Here is an 18,428-nt window from a genome sequence, read left to right as displayed (position 1 = left end):
AACCAGCAAAAGACAAAGAGAGAATTTCAAAAGCAGCAAGAAAGATGGGAGATGCTCCTCATCATGAACAAAGGATCCATCCTCAATAACATTGACGTCAGATTTCCAATCAGAAACCATAGAGGCCAGAAAGCAGTGGGATGACAATATCCCTCAGGAAGTGACTGGAGGTTGTAATAAGCCGGGGAAAGGGCCTCTGTACTTCACGAATTGCCCAGTCAGGGTAAATGGGGAGCCCAGAGAACAACCCTGTTGCCCCCCACGCCCAGATTTAAACTTGCCACAGCTACACTAGAGCCTAGGAATCTGGGCTGTGCTGCAAGCCGGGTGAGGACCCTGAGCCTCGTGGGGAGCAGCCTCTACCAGAAAAGGTCCCGCCCAGACATCCACGGGCCTCACTGAGAACCAGGGCACTGGGTCTGGGTCTGGGTATGTGTGTGAGAATCTGTGCATGTTGAGTTGAAGTGTGAGTTTGTGTTTTCACGTGAGTTTTGTCTTAGTGCGGGTGGTTTGTGGGAGAGTAGATTGCTGTGTGGTGTTTCTGTGAGTGTGTGTGTGTTTGTGTGTGTATGTGAGCAAGAGGGTAAAAGCCAACACCTGGTACCCATAAACCATCTCTGGGAGGGCAGCCCTGCTCAGCTCCCCCTCCCACCTGTGTTCGCACCCTGGCCACGGCCTCCTGCGCACAGCTGTGGAACTGCAGATGTGCACACATTGCCAGGGCCTCCACTGGGATCCTAGTGCTACGTTGGGGGGGTCCGCACTGTGAGGCAGGTGAGGCCGCCAGAGTGGGATTCAAGCCAGGTTGGAGCCATCAGACTGGTTTATTGTACATCAGGGCTTCTGCAAGCAGTGGGTTAGGGACTTGGTGACCCTGCTAGCGGGGAACAGCAGAGCTGATAGGGTGAGGGGGTCACCAGTACACCATATACACCGTGGTCGCTGGGGCGGGGCTGCCCAGCGGGCACCGAGAAGCTGAAGCGCTGCAGGAGGCAGGTGAAGAAGAGGAAGAGCTCCATGCGGGCCTGGGGCTCCCCGAGGCACAAGCGGCGGCCTGTGGGTGGGTATGGGGGGCTCAGTGAGCCTGGGGCCCTGGGATCCATGCCTCCAAGACTCCCTCAGGAGGGGGCAGCAAGCCAGGCTCCCCACAGGCACCTGCTGAGAAGGGCATGAAGGCCTCCTGCTTGACAAAGCGGCCCTGGGCATCCAGGAAGTGCTCGGGGTGGAAGCGGAAGGGCTTCTTCCAGATGGTCTCGTCCTTCAGCACCGAGGACAGGTTGGGGATGAGCATCGTCCCCTGGCAAGAGCTGCCTGGCATGAGTGGGGTCTAGGCTGAGGGAGTGCCTGGACCCGTGCCACCAAACAGACACGGGCCATACTTTCTGCCTGGCACACACCTGGACACTTTCAAGTCAGTCTCAGCCAAAGAGCTTCCCGCCATCCTCCCTGTGCCCACGGCAGGGCCAAGAGAATATCCTCCCATGGGCACCCTCCCTGCCACGTGTCCCAGCATGCATGGCTGCTCCAAAACACTGTGGCACATTTTAGTTTGTCTTCCCCCACCCAGACTGCAGGCTCTGCATGGACCTGGCCACCCTGCCTCTGCTTCATCCCCACACCCACCCAGGCTGGACAGTCGGTACCTGTGGAAATGAGGATTAGTGGCTTGGGTTCCAGTCCTGGTCACATCTGGCAAGGGTCATGCTGGGGCTACCAGGGGACAGGTGGAGCTGAGCTGGGGTGAGGAGGACTGCAGGCCTACCTTGGGGATAAGGAAGCCCTGCACTTCAATGTCACGGGATGTCATGTGGGGCAAGCCCAGTGGGATGATGTCCCCAAAGCGCTGCACCTCATGGACCACAGCCATGGTGAAGGGCATGTGGGCCTGGTCCCCCATCTCTGGTCACCGCGCCTGCCCTATCACCTCATCTATCTCCTGTTGGACACGGCCTGCACAGACAAGCGTCCGCTCAGTGGTCAGAACCCAGGGGGCTGGACCCTGACCTCCTCCTGACTGCTGTGCAGGTGCTGTGCACATGTGGAGGAGGAGGTCACTTTGACCCCTGAGCCAGGGCCCAGCCTCTGCTCAGAGCTCCTGGTGGCCAATCAACCTCAGGGCCCCCAGCCTGTCCCTCTCCTCCCTGGCCCAGCCCACCAGGCCCTCAGGCTGGGCTCCTGCTGCACGTCCGGGTGCAGGATCATGAGCAGAAGGGCCCAGGCCAGCGTGGTCGAGGTGGTCACTATCCCAGCAAAGAACAGGTCAGCCACCACCATGCGCAGGTTCTCATCATTGAAGCTGCTCTTGGGGTTCCCCTTGGCCTGGGCCATGCAGAGATGGTGGGCTCAGGGGCAGAGGGAGGAAACCCCAAATGGCCTCCCACTCTGCACCCATCAGCAGGTACCTGATCACTGGGTGATACACAGGCCCCACCTTGCCCAGGCTACCCTCATTGGCCCTCAGCCCAGAACCACTGCCCTCGTCCACGGCAGCTCACCTTCTCCACCTCGTCCAGGAAGGCATCAGCCAGGTCTCGGGGAGGCTGGGCCGGGTCCTGGTTCATCCTGTGCTCAACAACCAGCTCATTCAGCAGGGCCATGAAGGCCATCCGGGCAGGAAAGGCCTTGTCAACCAGCCCTGGGATGTGCAGGAGCACGGGGATGGTGTGCACCACCTGTGCAGGCCACAGATGTGGGGGATGCTGTCCTCCCTGTGCTCAGGTGTTCACCTCCACCAGTCAGGTCCCAGCCCCTCCCTGGGTGTTGCCACCATCAACCTGGTTCCTCTCTATGGTCCAACTATAACCTTCTGTCCCAGCCTTGTCCCCAAATGTATAAACCTAAAATCTACTTCTCATGGGTTCTGGTGGCTTCCATTGAAGGAGGTACAAGTTCCTTAGCCCCCTCCTGGAGCCCGCTGACACAACACCCCTCCATCCAAAACCTCCTCCGCGGAGGCCCATTGCAGGTGGAGGTCTCCTCCATGGAGCTCATCTGCAGAGTTCTTGGCCCCCTCCACCCCCATACCTGTGGCAGGAAGCCAGAATTTGCCTTCAGTTGTCCATCTGCAAGGTCCAGTAGCTTGATGAATCGAGAGTCATTGTACTTGAAGAGGCGCCCAAAGGTGAGGGAAGAGATCACGTTGCCCACTGCTTTATTCAGGAGGGCGTTGGGGCTAAAGGGGCATCCTGGGAGGGGACGGTGCAGGTCAGGGGGTCGCCTCCATCTCCTCCTCCCCAGCCTCCATCCCTGTCTCCTGTCCCTCAGCCCAGCACTCACCGGCCTGGTCTGCGAAGGCGGCACAGAGGCACGAGGCCTCCTCGGTCACGCACTGCTCCAGTGACTTCTTGCCCATGCCGAAGTTGCACAGGGTGGACACGCAGAAGCGCCGCTGCTCCCGCCACGCCGTCCCATAGCAGGCAAAGAGGATCCTTGGGGGGGGGGGGGCGGGTGGATGTGGGCGTGGCTCGGGTGTGCCCTGGCCCAGCCTCTGCATCCACACCTTGCTGTTGGGCTAGCCTGCCCTTCTGTCTATGCCGAGAACATACCCCTGCTCTAGCCTTGCTCACACAGTCCCGCCCACTACATCCCCTACAGTATTCTTGTCCTTCGCATGACTTCGAAGTCCCGCCCACTTTATACCTCCTTCTAGCTGGAGTCTGGTCTCATCTTCTGCCCGCCCACATTGCTTGCCAGCTCTACCCACTGGGGACAGGTCTTGGCCTCACCCTCAGCCTTGCCCACCATCACCTCCTTTGGTTCAGGGAAGGTCTTGGCTCGCCCCCTGTCCCTCCCCCATCTACTCCATCCTCCTCCTTCCCGCCACCCGGACAACTCCTTCCTGCTCGCAGAGACCCAGGTCCGGCCCACTCCCACAGGCCCCACGCTTCCCCGCTCCCGCATCCACCTCTCCACCCTTGGGACAGGCTGCTTCCTCCACCTGCTCCTTCAAATTCGCTAACTCTTCCCTGCTTTGCAGGTCCACCAGCCTAATTCCGCTTGGCCCTCCCGGGTCTCGGGTCACTGTGGGCCCAGTCCCCGCCGGGCTGCGGTCTTCCCCTCCTCTTCCTCCTTCCCCACACGCCTTCTGCGTGTGGTCCGAAGCCCAGGTGCTCAAAGACGGGCATAGGTGGGCGGTCGGCGGTGTCCTCGCTCTGGTCCACCAGTGCCTCATGTATGGCCGCCAGCCCGCTGACTACAACCCCGGGTGTCCAGGCCAACTGCAGGCTTAACACGTCCCCAAAGCGGTGCCGCAGCTGCAGGCCGAGGGTCAAGAGCATTCAAAAAGTCTTGCCCCACCCCAGGCTGCAGACCTCAGTCTCCTGGCACTAGACCCAGGGGGACCCCTGGGCCGCCAACACGAGTGGGTACAAGGACTTTATTTGGCCTTGTGACGCTGGTGGTCACATCCTCTATGGTTGAGGACCTCACGTTGGATCAGATCATCCAGCTGTGACTTTGCAGAGGTCACCAAGATGTCAGGAGGCCAAGTTAGCATCCCATTTTACAGGTGAAGAAACTGAGGTTCAGAGAGGTGAGCAGTGAGGCTCAAGGTCGCACAGCAGCAAAAGATTTGAACCTGGACACTGTCCCCTCTCAACCTTGTGTTCCTGATATCAAGGGGGCTCATGACCAGACTCCCCTCCCTCCAGTCTCAGCACCTTTCCTCCTGATGCCCTCAGAAGGGACTCAGGCACACACAACTCAAGCTCTGTCCCACTGCATCCCAAACCCCCTGCCAAGTCTCACCCCCCTCCAGGCCTTTGCCCTCCCTGACCTTTGATTGGAAAATCCAAACTGTCCTCAGGCCCTGCACAGATGCCCTCCTCCAGGAGGCCTCTCAAACCTGCCTCCTCCTTTCCCCCCAGCTCCCTGTCCAGCCTGTGGCTTCACCACCACCCACTGTCTGCTGCTCAGTGGTGTCCCCAGGGTTTCCGTGCCCACCCCCACCAACTTCACCCGGGTCACGCAGCGAACCGTGTCCTGGAAGTCCACCTGCAGCAGGTTGCCCAGCCCAGGCAGGGGCATGGGGCCTGGTGGGTAGCGTGGGGCCCAGCATTGGCACCAGTGCATCAGGTCCACCAGGAGCAGGAAGACGGCCACGGCCACAGCCAGGGGCCCCAGTGTCTCCCCAGTCAGCAGCCCCATGGCTGCCTCACTGGGCACTGGGCTCCTCTGGACACACTGGCACCGCTCACCACACCAGTCACCTAGGACCAGGCCAGGCAGGGCACTCTCACCAACCCTGAGGCTTTGACCAGCCTGGCCCCTCCTTATAAAGGGAGCTGAGACTGGCCTTTGCCCTCTGTCCTGACCCCACCTGTTGGGATGACTGAGCTGCCATAGGGTGCAGGGTGGGGCCAGGCAAGTTCAGATGCAGGTGTGGCACAGAAGTCCTGTCCCTGCTGCCCTCTCCAGGTGCTTATTCTGGGTTGAGGGTAGACAAAAGTGATGTCTCCACCTCTAACCTGACTCCCCAGCATGGTACAGGCTCCGAGGAAGAACCAGGGATCTTTGGACTTGATCTTCCCCCACCTGTCACATTAGCCTCACACTCCCTAATGTGGTCACAGCCTCATCCCCAGAACACATTCTCCCCTTCCCATTGTCTCACCTGCCTCCTCCTAAGTGAACTTCGCCTCCCAGGTTTGTACTCGCAATTGCTGTAGGGAGGTCACAATGATCAGAGGGACAAAGCGGGGGGGGGGGGGAGTGGGAAGAGGGATGAAGTTCTCGGTGTCCCTCACTTCACACTCAGTACACACAGACACAGATCACACACTCACACATTCAGACACTACCCACCTGCTCACAGACTGACACAGCACATGCACACACATTAATACATGTACCACATACACACACTAAGAAACACACACACACGCAGACCTAGCACCAGGGCCCCTGTTCCCAGTGGTTGCCTGGAGCTGACCTCCCCCTCCCCTTCCCTGGAGGCTGCGGGCAGTGATGCTGAGGACCCTCACCTGCCTGGCACCAGCCTCGTTTTGCTCCATTTCCACCTAGTTGCGGCTGATGCACCTTTGAATCTGAGTGGGAATCAGCAGGTTGTTCTCAGAGCTCCCTAGTCACCCAACAACCAGTTAAAACACCAGGAGACCCTTCCTAAGTGTGTCACAAACTGGTACTTGACCTCCTAGCTCTTGAGGCCACCCAGGTGATGAATCTTCTCATGCCTGTGTCCACTTTCCTGACTCAGAGAAATGTGGGGTGGGCACTTGCCCTTGTTGACTGAGCTGCCAGGAAGCTCAGGGTACTAGGGTGGCTTAGCATAGGATGCGACTCTGTCCCCAGAGGAGGGGGCCTGCTTCCTCCTCCTCATTATCATTTGTCCTTGAACATCAGCTGCTCAAACTCTTCTAGAAGACAAGGGGATGGAAAGCAAGTGGGACAAGGTAATTTCTTTACACCCTCACAGGCCTGCTGAGGACCACAAGGAGTGGATTCTTGGGTCTCGCCCTTTGCCGGTCTGGGATTCTCTCCCTCTCCCTGGGCCAGGTGCCCCCTGCTCAAGCCCCATCCCTTCCACCCTGACTCTGTGGTCCCTCAAGGAAAGATGCAAACCTCAGCATCACCCCGTGCCAGAATATACCACTGTCTGGCTTGAATTATAGCTACCAGTCCCTCCCTGTTGCAGTCTCTCGCACCCTCCATGCAGGGGAGGCACCACACCATGCCAGGGCAGGGTCACTGCCCACTGGCCTCAGCACCCTCCTTCTTCAACAAGAAAAGGGGTGAGATTTGAGGCTGAGTTTTTAAATCACTGAAGCTAATGGAGACTCAGAAGCAAAAACCCACTCAAATGGGAAGGCTCAGGAGCCCAGTGGATGGGGAAGGGGCATTTCCTGGGTAGGGGTCAGGCCCCCTCACCCATCCCAGGGGTTGGGAGGCAAACTCTCATTCTGGAAACAGCTGGAGAATTCTCTCACCAGCTGAAGCAGGGCCTGCAGGAGGCACTCCTCACCCCCATGTCCCCCCAGTTCTCTCCCTCACTCACTCCCCAACAGTAAGAGGACCAGCTTCTTCCCAGGGTGCCTCAGGACATCCCCCACTCAGAGATGGCCACCCAGAGATGGCTCCCCGGGGCTGTGGGCTCTTGGTATTGGCTTTCAACGTCTGCAGTTGCTGCTTGGCTTGTGACAGCTGCTCCTCCCCCTCTGAATTCCCACATCCCGACTCTCCCGACAGGCCTGGGGCCAGAGATTGTACCTTGTTTGGGCCCAGTGGCCTTCCTCAGTTTACCCGGGCTTCCCTGCATCTTGCCTTGCTCAGGCCTTGATTCCTGTTCCAGCCCTGCTGTAAGGACCATGTGCTGGGTGCAGGGCTGGGCACTTGCCGCCTGGCTGGAAGACGATGGTGCACCCCTGCTCTGGGGTGCTCATGACCAAGCAGAGGAGTGGGAAGCCAGAGAGCTGACAGGCCAGGCCGGCAGTGGAGGGACTGCTTTGAGGGTTGTGGGGACACTGCGCCAGGCTGGAGCAGGACTTTCTTGGAAGACTTCCTGGAGGACTTTAGCTGGCTTGGCACTGCAAGTCAAAGTGACCTGGCAGTGGGACCAAGGGGCAAATGCAATATCCAGGAGGGTGACGGGCAGCAGGAGGGAGGCAGCTTTGCAAATCTGGCCGAGGACGGGGCTGGAGACAACTGGGGTCACTGGGCCTCCAGGAGGCAGGAAGACTAGCTTTGAGGCCACTCTACAGACCAGGAGAGCAAGACCCATGGGCACGCTGCAGTGTTTCTGGATCCAGCCTGTGGACTCTCATTGGCCTCAGTTGAATGTCCTGTCCTCTGGGCAGCAACTCTCTACCCAGGACTGTCAGAGGATCAGGTGGTGTCAGCAGGGGGCAGGATGGTCCAAGTGTTGGTGAAACAGTGACCCTGGATAAACTATCTTTATCCACCCTTTGTTTTGGATGTGTCACCCTCCCAAGCAGTCACCCTAATGTGGATATGAAGGGCAGGGACAGACATGCATCTAAATCAGGCAGAGCCCCCTGATACTAGGGACGTGTTGCCCAGGATGGGGGGTTCCTTGAGGAAACCTCATGAGTACAATGAGCACACAGCACAACCGTGAGGCTGATGGCCTTTGCAATCATTGTGCAATTGCAGCTTCCATTGATCAGGCACTCACGTGCCAGGCTCTGCTGCTCACCTGTGTGTCCTCCCCAGAGCCCTGTAAGGCAGGTGGCTTTATGGTCCCCAAGGCATGGAGGAGACTGAGTCTCAGGGGTCACGCCAGGAGGTCAAAGTCACAGAGCAGCATTTGGGTCCATCTCAAACACATGCTCTGAGCTACTGCTCTACACATAAGTTACTCAGATTTTTATTTTAGAAACACACTCAGCCCGTCCTCCCTGCTCTTCTGCTCTGGTGAAGACGCTGGGGTAGAAGGCTGAGCGCCCCCAGGGACCACGGGTGTCACAAGTGTTCACACAGTTGGAAAGGGTCCTCTAGACGCTGTGGCCTGAGAGTTAGAGCCTGGGGTGACGTCAGCACGATGGCGGACCAGGAATCGCCCGGCCCCGACCCCCAAGCATCTAGACGCGGCCTCGGATCTCCAAGGCGATGCGGAGCAAACCCTGGGAGAGAGCCCTGGAAAGCAGGTAGGCAGCTGAGCCCCAGCCAGGGCGCTGGGAAAGTTGGTGGCATTTGGCTCGCCTTGCCCCTCCCCCCGCGGCATGGAGCGCCCGCGGCGGAAACCCTCCAATTCCCGCTCCTCCCTGGGGACAGAAAGGAAGAGTGGAAGCTGCGTCCACTTGTGGGGCCGCGGGCCTGACCGCCTCACCTGACTCGCAGTGCCGACCCGCCCAGCGCAGCGCTGGGATCCAGGGGGAGGCCCCGGCAGGGCGGCCGCGGCTGCAGTTCCGCAGGCGGGCGCCGGGGGGCGCAGGAGGCCGCGGCGGAGAAAGGAACACGAGCGGGACGAGCTGGGCAGGGCCCGCCTCCCAGAGATGGTTTATGGGTACAGGGCTTCGGCTTCTACGCTCATGCTCACACACGCGCACACTCAGGCACACACACACACATACAGCCAAGACACAGAAATCTACTCACACACAAAGGACCCACTCTCAGACAAAACTCGCGTGAAAACACAAACTCACACTTCAACTCAAGGGGCACAGATTCTCACACACACACACACATATAGACCCAGCACCAAGTGTCCTGGTTCTCAGCGAGACCCGTGGACGCCTGGGTGGGGCCTCTTCTGGTGGAGGCTGCTGCCTGCGGGGCTCAGGGTCCTCACCCGGCTTACAGCACAGCCCAGATTCCTAGGCTCTGGCGTGGCCGTGGCAAGTTTAAATTTGGGGGCTGGGGGGGGGCTACAGCGTTGTTCTCTGAGCTCCCCACTTACCCTAACTGGACAATTCGTAGACCCCAGGGGCCCTTTCTCCAGCTTGTGACATCCGCCAGTCACTTGCTGAGGGATGTTATCATCCCACTGCTTTCCTGCCTCTATGGTTTCTGATGAGAAATCTGAGGTCAATGTTATTGAGGACTGATCCTTTGTTCATGATGAGGTGCATCTCACATCTTTCTTGCTCATTTCAAAGAAAGAAAAGCAGCTCTCTTTGTGTTTTTATGGTTTGATTGTGATGTGGGTAGGTGTAGATCTCTGATTTTATCCTACTTGGAGTTCACTGAGCTTCTTGGATGAGTTGATTAACGTTGTTCATCAAATTTGGCGAGTATTCAGTTTTCAACATTTCTTAAAATATTCCTTCTAGTCCTTTGTCTTTCTCTTCTTCTAGAACTCCCATTATGTGTGTGAGGTATGCTTGATGGTGCCCCACAGGTTTCTGAATCTCTGCTCATTGTTCTTCATTCTGGTTTCTGTTCTTCAGCCTGGATCATCTCTGCTACTGTCGTCATGTTTGCTGATTTTTCTTCTTCCTGGTCAAATCTGATCTTGAGTTCCTGCAGTGAACTTCCATTTCTGTTATTGTACTGTTTATATCCAGAATTTCCAACAGGGTCCTTTTTACAATATCTATCTCATTACAGATAGTCTTTAATTGGTGTGAGATCATTTTCCTAGTCTCCTTTAGTTCTTTAGACATGGCTTCTCTTAGTCCTGTGAACATATTGAATTAGCTGATATGCAGTATTTGTCCAGCAACTCCACCATCAGGGACAGTTTCCATTGATGGCCTTTTTCTGTCTATGGCCCCTCCTTTCTTATTCCTTTGCATGTCACGTATTTTTTTTGTTGAAAACTGGATATTTTAAATAAGATACTGTGGCAACTCTGGAAATCAGATTCTCTTTGTTCCCCAGGGTTTGTTGTGGTGGTTGTTTGTTGTCATCTTATTTGTTTCTTTGCTTAGTGACATTTCTGAAGTAAATCTAGAAAGTCTCTATTCCTTGTTGTGTGTGGCCACTGAAGTCTCTACTAGGTTAACTGGTGGTCAGCTAATGATTGGTTAGAGATTTCCTTAAACGTTGGAACCAATAACTCTCCCAGTCTTTGCTGCACAGAGGTGCTCTCTGTGTGTTGGGACAAACTTTCAATACTCAGCCAGACACTGAATTTAGAGTTTACAACTTTCCCTCAGCCTCCACTTCTTGTTTGCACAGAACCTCAACTTTAGTCAGAGGTGAGAGCTAAGGGCCCCCCCAGGTCTTTCCTGAGCACACACACAGCTGCACACAGCCCTACACACGTGCATGGCCTCTTAGATTCCCAGGAACCAGTCAGAGCTTTTCAAAGCCCCCGTGGACACCTCATGCTCCAATCTCCTCTTTAAGCTGTGTGCTTAGCATATCATTTGCCCCACCTCTTACCCATTCCCTGAAGAAACTTTGATTTTCAACAGTGGTCTCTGATTACATTCAACAAACTCTCCTGAGAAAAGGCTGTTTGCATGAGTGGAGCTCTCAGGTCACACAGACAGCCCTGCTCACGGGGTCTTCCAGAGAACACCCAGCCAGATAAAATAGTGACAAACCTTTGGGAATCATATTTTTAAAATGCTCCATGTCCTGTGCTTCTTCAGGAGGCTTCCCTGGGAGTGTGGGCAGTTATTTTCAAGGCTACTGATGAGTTAGAGAGTGGCGATAGGACCAGACAAGCGGAAATGCCAAGAGCTTGCTGTTCAATCTGAGATTCAGCTATGTGTCTTGAGAAACATGCTCCTAAGCAGCTGTGAGCTTTTGGCTAATTCTGAGACTTTGGATAAAGTATCTGATCATTTTTCCAGTTCTTTCATTGCTCTTCTGAAGTGGCCAATTTTCAGAGCTCTGTCACTTTTGCTGATATCATTGCCCTCCTGAGGGGTGGTTATGAGACCTCAGATGTCTTAAAATGTCTCCATTCATACTTGACTAATAGTTCAGCTGGGTATAGAATTCTACATTGGAAATACCTTTTTTGCAGAATTTTAAAGATGTTTCTTGTTGTCTTTTACCTTGATGGTTGTTGTTGAGAAGTCTGATGCTACTTGATCTTTGAACTGAGACGTTTTTATTTTTTATAACTCTGCAAGTCTTTCAGTTCTTGTTATGGTCACCCTGCAAAGGCAAGAAGGACTGCCCCCACTCAAAATTTGATTTGGATGTGGACTGATGACACCAAGAGGGTATAAAGCTTTACTACTTTCATCATTGAAATCTCTGGGCAGAGCAGCACTGCCCTCTCAAGCAAGACGAAAATGGCTTGAGAGAGGCAGGAAAGGAGACTGGCCTGGATATTTACTGTGGTTTGGTGATGTGCTTGGATAAGGGCTCACTTGTGTGGATAGTGGCTTGGTTGTTTGAAACTCCAGTAGAGATCAAAAGAGAGAGAACCAGGGATTTATTATCAGCTGCTGCAGATCTGGGCACAAGGGAAGACACTGAGATGGTGCTTAAAGGCTGTCAGAAGTCAAACACCAAAAAATGGAGTCACACCTCTCAGAGTGGAGAAGAAGCCCAGAAAGCCACATGCCCCAACCTTCCTGAATGAGCCTCCCCTGCCTTCTGCTTCCTTCCTGCTTAGCAGGAACTCAAGGCCACATCCCTTGGGCTGGAGGCATACCTAGCCTTTTATCAATACTGACCTGCTCCTCTGGCATTAGGGGCCCCCTGGACATGGGGAAAGGTCCTCCCAGCAAATGACACAAAGGGCATGCCAGTTTGTGCTTCGCTGATGCCTCTGATATGAACAGCAAGGAGGAAAGGCCTATGTTTTGGTCCTCAAGCTCTTGAGGAAGCTGTGGCAGCGCTGGTTCGCAGCCTCTGACATCCCCAAGACTCAGAACCATGAATGACAACATATCCATATATCCACAGAGCTGTTGCTTCTGCAGGCCCACCTCCTCCTCTCAAGGGCCTCGCATCTTCACAAACCCAGTGAGGCCCCACCCACACTCCCTGTCCTGACAAGCTGCAGGAACAACCCCTCTTGCCACCAAGCCCTGATATGACAGTGGATACTCTGGACAGGCTGAAGAAGGCCCTGTCTGGCTTTCTGACTCAGTGCCAAGAGACACACCAAGTTACCTAGGTGCTGAGAGCTGGGAGGTCCCTGTCATGAGTGCACTTGGAAGATGGTGGTGGAACCCCTGTCAGGGATGCTGTTGGATGAGGGTCAGCTTTTAACAGAGGCCTGCCTGAAGGAGCTGCTTCTGCCCTGAGTGTCTGTGGTCCCTAAGATGTTACCTAAATGCACCAAGGGGTCTGCCCAAGACTTGTATAAGCAACAGTCATTAGAAACCCTTGGGCACTGCCTGTGTGCTCAGTCCAGAGCCAGTCAATTGTGGGGGTTGGGACAGGTGGAGGATGGCAGTCCCTGCCCTCAGCTGGGCGTCCAGGCTAAGAAGGTCACAGCCCTAGAGTCAGAGCAGGAAGACAGGACCCAGCAGCCATCTGGTACAACCATCTCATTGGATGAAGTGGAAACAGAAGCCCAGGGCCGGGGAGGACAGGCCCAGGGTCACAGAGGATTGTTGCAGAGCAAGGACTATAGCCAGGATGTCCTCCTCCAAGAACCCCATCCGGCCTCCTTCTCCTCCAGCTATCCACCACCCACTGGGTCAAGGCTACCCCTGACCCTAGGACATGCCTGGGGCCCACAGGGCTTATTCCTTGCCCATGACCAAGCCTCTTGAGAGCCCGGCCTGACCCAGCCACTCCAAGGACGGTGCCCTAGGTTGGATCCCAGACATGTGTCCTCCTCCAGCTAAAGCCTGGCCGTGAGCAACTCCTACTGGGCAGGGGCCTGGACATGAGCATCCCTGAGGGGCTGGGAAAGGGCAACCATCCTATCTTGGGGTGACTGAGAGCTCAATGAGGTGCTCACCCCTGGACTGCCATCAGGCTTCCCATGGAAGGCACTTGCACCTGAGGACTGAGACTGGATATTAAGCTGGCACATCCCTTCCCGGCCATCCCTGAGTTCCCCTCCAATTCGGGTGTCATACATGAAGTGGGGCAGCAGACTTGATGAGCTCCTGGCCCATTCTGAGGCAAGTGGAGTCAGGTCTGGGGTGTGGGCATCTTTGCTGAGTGGGTCCGTTGTAGTAAAGGGTAAAGTCAGCAGGTTTGAAGGATTCAAATCCTGCACTTGGTAAAGCACTGAATGGCCTCTGACCTACTCCTAGGAGATGACCTTTATGCTCAGGGAATATTCTTCTGGACTACTGTGTCTTTGTTTTCTTGGAGCCTCAGGCTATGCCAGATCATTCATGCTAAAAAATGTGACATGTCCTGGGGACCCTGCATCTCCCTCTATCCGTGTGGCCTCTGGAAGAGCTGGATCTTAGTAACTCCTATCAGCCACACAGGTGCTCCATGCCAAAGACACCAACCTCAATGAAATCCCTGGACGCTGCGGCTCAGTTGCCCCTCCCTGAGTGGCAATATTCTGTTCTGGTGTCACTCTTCATTGCTGGGGTATTAAGTGCTGCCCCTATGACTCCTCTGGAAAAGAACAAATGGAAACCTGAGCTGGGCTCTCCTGTGTGTCTGTCTGTCTGTCCTATTGTCTTTTACCTTTGCTGATTTAATCTGTATCCTTTCCTGTAATAAACTATAACTGGTATAGATGGAATGTTTGTGTCCCCCATAGATTCATATGTTGAAACCTAATCTCCATGTGATGGTATTTGTTAGTGGGGCCTTTGGGAGGTGATTAGGTCATGAGGATGGAGTCCTCATCAATGGGATTGGTGCCCTTATAAAAGAGAACCCAGAAAGATCCCTTGACCCTTCTCCCAGGTGAGGATAGAGTGAAAAGGTGACTGTCTATGAACCAAAAAGTGGGCCCTTACCAGACATCAAGTCTGCCAGAACCTTGATCTTGGACTTCCCAGACTCTAGAACTACGATGTCCACAAAGCGCTGTACCTCATGGACCACGGCCACGGTGAAAGGCATGTGGGCCTGGTCCCCCATCTCTGGTTGCTGTGCCTGCCCTATCACCTCATTGATCTCCGTTGGACACGGCCTGCACAGACAACCATCCCCACAGTGGTCAGAACCCAGGAGGCTGGACCCCGGCCTCCTCCTGACTCCTGTGCAGGAGCTGTGCCCATGTGGAGGAGGAGGTCACTCTGACCTCTGAGCCAGGGCCCAGCCTCTGCTCAGAGCTCCTGGTGGCCAAACCATGCTGAGGGCTCCCAGTCTTTCCCCCTCCTCCCTGGCCCATCCCACCAGGCACCCAGGCTGGGCTCACGCTGCACATCCGGGTGCAAGATCATGAGCAGGATGGCCCAGGCCAGCGTGGTCGAGGTGGTCACCATCCCAGCAAGGAACATGTCCGTCACCACCAGGCACAGGTTCTCATCATTGAAGCTGCTCTCAAGGTTCCCCTTGGCCTAGGCCATGCAGAGAGCGTAGGTTCAGGGGTAGAGGGAGGAAACCCCAAATGACCTCCCACTCTGCACCCATCATCTCAGGTGCCTGATCACTGGGTGATATACAGGCCCTACCATGCCCCAGCTTGACTCATGGGGCCCTCAACCCACAACCTCTGACCCTGTCCCTGGCACCTCACCTTCTCCACTTCGTCCAGGAAGGCATCAGTCAGGTATCAGGGAGGCTGCGCCTGGTCCCGGGTCATCCTGTGCTCGGCAACCAGCTCATCCAGCAGGGCCATTAAGGCCTTCTGCCCCGGAAAGACCTTGGCAACCAGCCCTGGGATGTTCAGGAGCACAGGGATGGCGTTCAGCACCTGTGTTGGCCATAGATGTGGGGCCCTGGGTCCTCCCTGTGCTCAAGTGTTCACCTCGGCCAGTTTGGTCCCAGCATCCTCCAGGGGGTCCCCACGATTCACCTGGTTCCTCCCCAAGTTTGGGCTTCCACCCTCCCCTTTCTGCCTGGCCCCCAGCAGGACAAACCTAAAATCTACATCTCATGGGTTCTGGTGGCTTCCAATGAAGGAGGTACAGGTTCCTTAGCCCTCTCCTGGGGCCTGCTGACCCAACACCCCACTAGACAAATCCTCCTCCGTGGAGGGCCATTGCAGGGAGGAGGCCTCTTCCATGGAGCTTGTCTGCACGGCGCCTTGGCCCCTCCACCTTCGCACCTGGGGTATGAAGGAATTTTCCTTCTCTACTTCCTCCACTAGGTCCATTAGCTTGAGGAAGTGCCGGTCGTTGTACTCGAAGCGGTCCCCGAAGGACACGGAGGCGATCACGTTGCCCACCGCGTTATTCAGTAGGGCGTTCGGGCTAAAGGGGCGTCCTGGGAGGGAACGGTGCAGGTCAGGGTGTCGCCTCCATCTCCTCTTCCCCAGCCTCCACCCCTGTCTCCTGTCCCTCAGCCCCGCACTCACCGGCCTGGTCTGCGAAGGCGGCGCAGAGTCACGAGGCCTCCTCGGTCACCCACTGCTCCAGTGACTTCTTGCCCATGCCGAAGTTGCGCAGGGTGGACACGGAGAAGCGCCGCCGCTCCCTCCACTCCCGCCCATAGCGGGCAAAGTCCGCCCCTGGGGGCGGGCAGACCTCCGTGTGGCTCGGATGAGCCCTGGCCCCGCCTCTGCACCCACATCTTGTTGTTTGGCTCGCCTACCCTTCAATCTACTCCAGGGACATGCCCCGGACTTTGCCCTGCTCATTAAGTCCCGCCCTCTACTCCCAGACACTATTCTTCTCCTCCCGATCACCACCAAATCCCACTTTACACATCTTTCTGGCTGGGGACAGGCCCCACCCTCTATCCGCCCACATTGTGCGCCAGCTCTCCCCACTGCGGGCAGGTGTTGGCACGTCTGTTGGCTCTGCCCACCGTGACCCTATTCCAGTTCAGGTAAGGTCCCGGCCCGCCCCTGCCCCGCCCCACTGACTCCGTCCTCCTCATTCCCGCCCATCCGGAGAACCCCTTCCTCCTCACAGTGGCCGGGGTCTCGCCCACTCCCTGTAAGGCCCCGCCCTCTGCCCCGCCCACATCCACCTCCCCACCCTTGGACCGTCTCCTTCCTCCACCTGCAGCCCCTTCAAATTTGCTTACTCTTCTTTACGCCAGAAGAACACCACCCTGCCTCCGCTTCACCCTTCCAGGTCTGGAGTCACTGCGGGGCGAGTCCCCAGCGGGCCGCGGTCCTCCAGTCCCCTGCTTGCCTTCTGGGTGGGGTTGGAAGCCCAGGTGCTGGAAGATGGGCACAGGTGGGCGGTCGGAGGTGTCCTCGCCGCGGTACACCAGAGCCTCGCGCATGGCCGCCAGCCCTTTGAACACGACCACGGGCGTCCAGGCCAGCTGCAGGCTGCACACGTCCCCAGAGCAGCGTCGAAACTGCAGACAGAGGGTCAATTTTGTTCGGCAAGCTCCGCACCGCGCCCTCCCCCCCACCCCCCGCGGCTGCTGGACTCCATCTCTTGGGGGAGCCCAGGGCTGCGAGCAGTGAATGGGTGCAAGGGCCCTATCTAGCCTCCTAACGCTAGGGGTCCCAACTGGTATGGTTGAGGACCTCACGTTGTATCAGACCACCCAGCTATGACTTTACAGAGTTCACCAACATGTCAGGAGGCCAAGTTAGCATCCCATTTTACAGGTGAAGAAACTGAGGTTAAGAGTGGTGAGCAGTGAGACCCAAGGTCTCACAGCAGCAAAAGATTTGAACCTGGTCACTGTCCCCTCTCAACCTCGATTTCCTGATGTAAATGGGGCTCATGACCAGACTCCCCTCCCTCAATCTCAAGACCTTTCCACCTGATGTCCTCAGAAGGGACTCAGGCTCATCACAACTTAAGCTCTGTCCAACTGCATCCCGAACCCACTCCCAAGTCCCACCCCCTCCAGGCCTTTGTCCTCTCTGACCTTTGATTGGAAAATTCAAACTGTCCTCGGGCCCTGCACAGATGCAGGGTCTCCCCCAGGAGACCTCTCAAACCTGCCTCCTCCTTTCCTCCCAGCTCCCTGTCCAGCCTGTGGCTTCACCCACTACCCACTGTCTGCTGCTGGGTGGGGTCCCCAGGACCTCTGTGCCCACCCCCAACTTTCTCACCTGAGTAAAGCAGCAAGAGAGGTCCTGGAAGTCCACCTGCAGCAGGTTGCCCAGCCCAGGCAGGGGCATGGGGCCGAGTGGGTAGTGTGGGGCCCAGTGTTGGCGCTGGTGCATCAGGTCCACCAGAAGCAGGAAGATGGCCACAGCCACGGCCAGGGGCCCCAGTGTCTCCCCGGTCAGCAGCCCAATGGCTGCCTCAGTGGGCACTGGGCTCCTCTGGACACACTGGCACCCCTCACCACACCAGGCACCTAGGACCAGGCCAGGCAGGGCACTCTCACCAACCCTGAGGTTTTTCCAGCCTGGGCCCTCCTTATGAAGGGAGCTGAGACTGGCCTTTGCCTTTTGCCCTGAGCCAACCTGTCAGGATGACTGTGCTGCCACAGGGTGCAGGGAGGGGCCAGGGAAGGTCAGTGCAGGGGTAGCTACAGAGTCCTCTCCATGCTGCCATCCCCAGGTGCTTACCCAGGGTGGGAGGTAGAGAAACGGAAGGCCCCACCCCTAGCCTGACTCCCCAACACTGCACAGGCTCTGAGGAAGAACCAGGGGTTTGGACTTGATCCTCCCCTACCTGTCATATCAGGCTCACACTCCCTAATGTGGTCACAGCCTCATCCCCATAATATCTTCTTGCCTTCCCATATCTCACTTGCCTCCTCCTGAGTGACCTTCACCTCCCAGGTTTGTACTGCCACTTGCTGTTGGGAGGTCACAATGATCAGGGGGACCATGAGGTAGAGGGGAAATGAAGTTCTCCGTGCCCCTCACTTCACACTAGTACACTCAATACACACAGACACAGAATCCAACACTCACAAACCACTCACAGATTCAGACACTACCCACACGCTCACAGACTGACACACAGCACATGCACACGCGCACATGCACACACACACACACACCCACAAAACCACATACACACATTAATATGTGCATCACTTACACACACACACACACCAGACCCAGCACCAGAGCACCTGTT

The 18,428-nt window shown here is 56.3% G+C and overlaps 2 pseudogenes; both read right to left on the bottom strand.

Moving 5' to 3' along the window:
• Window positions 1-912: 912 nt before the first annotated feature.
• Window positions 913-5,145, bottom strand: LOC131421413 (cytochrome P450 2D14-like; annotated as a pseudogene).
• A 683-nt stretch (window positions 5,146-5,828) lies between these two features.
• Window positions 5,829-18,174, bottom strand: LOC131421412 (cytochrome P450 2D14-like; annotated as a pseudogene).
• Window positions 18,175-18,428: the final 254 nt, after the last annotated feature.

Source organism: Diceros bicornis, chromosome 25 (genome assembly GCF_020826845.1).
Source record: "Diceros bicornis minor isolate mBicDic1 chromosome 25, mDicBic1.mat.cur, whole genome shotgun sequence".
In the NCBI taxonomy this organism is placed as follows: domain Eukaryota; kingdom Metazoa; phylum Chordata; class Mammalia; order Perissodactyla; family Rhinocerotidae; genus Diceros; species Diceros bicornis.
This window is presented reverse-complemented; position numbering and strand designations above follow the sequence as displayed.